The sequence below is a fragment of the Callithrix jacchus genome, chromosome X (assembly GCF_049354715.1).
Source record: "Callithrix jacchus isolate 240 chromosome X, calJac240_pri, whole genome shotgun sequence".
Classification (NCBI taxonomy): domain Eukaryota; kingdom Metazoa; phylum Chordata; class Mammalia; order Primates; family Cebidae; genus Callithrix; species Callithrix jacchus.
Genome location: NC_133524.1, coordinates 55,948,439 through 55,952,279, shown reverse-complemented (window position 1 = coordinate 55,952,279; position 3,841 = coordinate 55,948,439). Strand labels below are relative to the sequence as shown.

The 3,841-nt window shown below is 39.8% G+C and overlaps 1 long non-coding RNA gene across 1 annotated transcript; it reads right to left on the bottom strand.

The window, feature by feature from the left end:
- On the bottom strand, positions 1-3,211 carry LOC128930669 (uncharacterized). The gene is made up of 3 exons (XR_008478933.2): positions 3,114-3,211; positions 1,392-1,450; positions 1-162 (listed from the first exon to the last, which is right to left on the bottom strand). It is a non-coding gene; the product is annotated as an uncharacterized LOC128930669 (long non-coding RNA).
- Positions 3,212-3,841: the final 630 nt, after the last annotated feature.

Below are 3,841 nucleotides of genomic sequence, written 5' to 3'. Positions count from 1 at the left end.
TTCAGCCAATATCTTATGGTTAAATCAGTTTGAACTACCCAGTCATGTCTTACAACCCCCTTGCCCCAAGAATCAATTTAATTGATAACCTGTGTTCTGTTACTTTGGCATGTCTGAGATGGTATTTCTCTTTTCTCTCAGTTGAGTAAGATTACTGCAACCCTAGGAAAATGTAAAAAGGAATAAAATTACTGAAATCCTGGAAAGATAAAATAAGTTAGCCCAAGGAAGAAAAAATGCAAGCCTGGAAATATAAAGGAAATAAACATGTGGTGTTCATATTTTAGAGTAATGTTCAATGTAAGTGCATGGATATATTTTTAATAATTGTATTTGTGTAGATTTCATATACTAGTCAAGTGGTCTGAAATGTTTCAAAAAAAGCCACGTTAAATTTATAACTGCAGTTACAAATTTGACGTGGCTTTTTTTTTGAAAAATTTAATTCATCAAATTAGTAACCAATGTATATATGGTCAATAAAAACGAATTGAATAAAATTGAGCAGTAGGCAAAGTACAAGTAGTAGTAAGTATTTATATCCACTTACAAAAGCCACTGGACACCAAAGAATCTATGAAAGGGTTTATTATGTTAACACTATTTTCTTTAGCTTCTCTCTCTAGCAATCAGATTAACTTTTTGAATTTCTGGAGAACTCCTCCGCATTCTCACATGCACCAAAAATTACAGAGTTCAATTCCAGACATGTTATGTTTGAAGTAGCTGGGGACATATAAAACTAAGGTAGGCTAGTGGAATAAGTGATTGTGAATTGACTCATCAACCTGTTTCTGCCATACCTTATTAAGTTTCCTTATCTGTAAAATGAAAATAATAAAAAGTCCTACCTCAATGAGTTATTGAGAATATCAAATGAAATAAAGTATTCCACAATTTACTATGTTATGTTATTCTTTTTAAGGGGAACACTGGCTAAAAAAATTTTTAGCATCCATCCTCTCATTATCTACATTAGGTATTTCTCCTAATGTTATTCCCCCCCAACCCCCCCCACCCCCTCCTATCCCTTCCCTAGCCCCTCATCCCCCCACAAGCCCCAGTGTTTGATGTTCCCCTCCCTGTGTCCATGTGAGGAATACTGGTTCTTAAATGTGAATATATCACAGAGAAATCATAGTAACAAACAAAGGTGATTGATTTTAATAACTATGCATGGAAAGCTTATTTAATTTGGGAGTCTTCAGACTGAATATTAATCCTTATTTTAGGAGCTGCAATTTGAACTAAAAACCTCAATCCAACAAAGTTTTGAGTCTTACTTTATTCCAAGGCTTCAAGAGTTTTGAACTTGAGGGAGAAAAGTATCTTTTTATTTGGAATACTTGTTTTCAAGTGCTCTGAGACCCCTTTTGTTAACTGCCACTTACTGCTTGTTTTTCTTTTCATGGGTTCAGCCTCAAGGGCCTGGAAAGGATAAGGAGACTGTCTACAAAACAAAAGAAAACACAAAATCAGATTTAAAAACCTTGTGGAGATGGCTATATCCTGAGTCAAGTTTTGCATAGCATAATGGAATGAATCTATTCTGCAATATGAATTAAATGGCATGTCAAGAACATACAGAATACAGAGAGGAAATTCAGGATTTTAGGTCCAGTGCATGTTTCACATCATTAGCTTTTTGTTATTCTCAGGACAAGTCACATCAACATACATATATTAAACACATGTCCAGGTTAATTTGATACAGTGATTTAATACACTTTAGTAACCCTCTTCTCATTGCTCCAAATATATAAGGAATAAAATTACACAGATAAACAGACCATAAAAAATAATCAAGCTCAAATATAAAGAAAAAACCATCTTATTAGACAAGAACAAAACAAAATGATGAGTGAAATTAAGCCAACCTTAAAACCAGAATTTGGGCCAAGCCCACTAGCTATTGTAACTGGTTCTACTGGATCTGTGGTATTCTCTGTAATATCATGAGACAATAACTCTGAACTTCCATTCTGAAATGTGATAGTGGATTGAAGCCTGGAGTGCTGGGAGAAAGCAACTAAAGAGCCTTTAGAAAGGGTTGAGGGAATGATGGCTGAATAGGAACAGCTCAGGAATGCAGTTCCCAGAGAGAACAAGGAAGAAGGTGAGTGATCACTGCATTTCCAAACGAGTTATTACTGCCCAAAGACAAGGAAATTCCCAGGCTGAAAAGCACCACAAGGTTCCAGCATGGCTGTTTTAGCCAGTGCAGCAGGGCTCCGCACAAAAACTCACACAAATCTTAGTGGCCATTTCAACTGGTGCCTGCAATGCCTGGGAAACAGAGCCACCCATTCAACAGCAAAAAGGGGGCTGAAACAGGGAGCCAGGTAATCTGGCTTAGCGGGTCCCACACCCACAAAGACCAGCAATCTGAAGCGCTCTGGACTGAGAGTTTCACAGCAAGCACACCAGGATCTGGGATGGTTCAGCTCTGTGGGGGTAAGAGTATCTGCCATTAATGAGGCAGTCCACCACTACTGAGGCAGTCCACCAACACCGAGGCAGTCCACCATTACCAAGGCAGTCCGCCATTACCAAGAGAGTCCACCTTTACCAAGGCAGTCCACTATTACTGAGGCAATCTGCCATTACTAAGGCAGTCTGCCATTACAGAGGCAGTCCGCCATTGCTGTGGCAGACAGCCATGACCGAGGGGGTTCTAACTATAACTCTATAAACAAAATTGCAAGGAAGTTCACACAGCAGATGGGTAGAGCCCACAGCAGCTCAGCAATGCCCCTGCTGGCAGACTGTGACTAGGCTATCTCCTAGCTGGGAGGGCATCTCTGAAAAAAGGTGGCAGCATGTCAGAAACTTACAAATAAAGCCCCACCTTCCCAGGACAGAACACCTTGGAAAAAAGGCGGTTATGTCTTCTGCTGCAGCAGATGTAAACTTACCTGCCCAGCAGCTCTGAATGAAACAATGGAGTTCCCAATTCAGCACTTGAGCTCCTATAAGGATCAGACTGTCTCCTCAAGCAGCTCTCTGACCCTGGTATATCCAAAGAGACAACTCATAAAGGAGAGCTCAGGGTGACATCTGGCAGGTATCCATCTGGGATGAAGATAACAGAAGAAACTGGCAGCAACACTTACCGTTCTGCAGCCACTGCAGGTGATCCCCAGGCAAGCAGGGTCTGGAGTGGACCTCCAGCAGTCCGACAGCAGAGGGGCCTGACTATTAGGAGGAAACCTAAAGAACAAAAAGAAATAACTTTGTCATCAACAAAAAGGATGTCCACTCAGAGACCCCATCTGGAAGTGACCAACTACAAAGAACATAGGTAGATAAATCCATGAAGACGGGAAGAAACCAGTGTAAAAAGGATGAAAATACCCCAAAACAGAACACCTCTCCTTCTCCAAGGAATCACAACTCCTCTCCAGCAAGGGAACAAGGCTAGATGGAGAATGAGTCTGATGAATTGACAGAAACAGGCTTCAGAAGGTGGGTAATAACAAACTTCTCTGAGCTAAAAGAACATGTTCTAACCCAATGCAAAGAAACTAAAAACCTTGAAAAAAGGTCTGATGAAATGCTAAGGAGAATAAACAGCTTAGAGAAGAATAAAATGACCTGATGGAGCTGAAAAACACAACAAGAGAACTTCACAAAGCATGCACAAGTTTCAACAGCCAAATAAACCAAGCAGAAGAAAGGAAATCAGAGATTGAAGATCAACTCAATGAAATAAAACAAGGCAAGCCTAGATGAAAAAGAGTGAAAAGAAATGAACAAACCTACAAGAAATATGGGATTATATGAAAAGACCTAATCTACGTTTGATAGGTGTACCTGAATGTGATGGAGCAATGAATCCAAG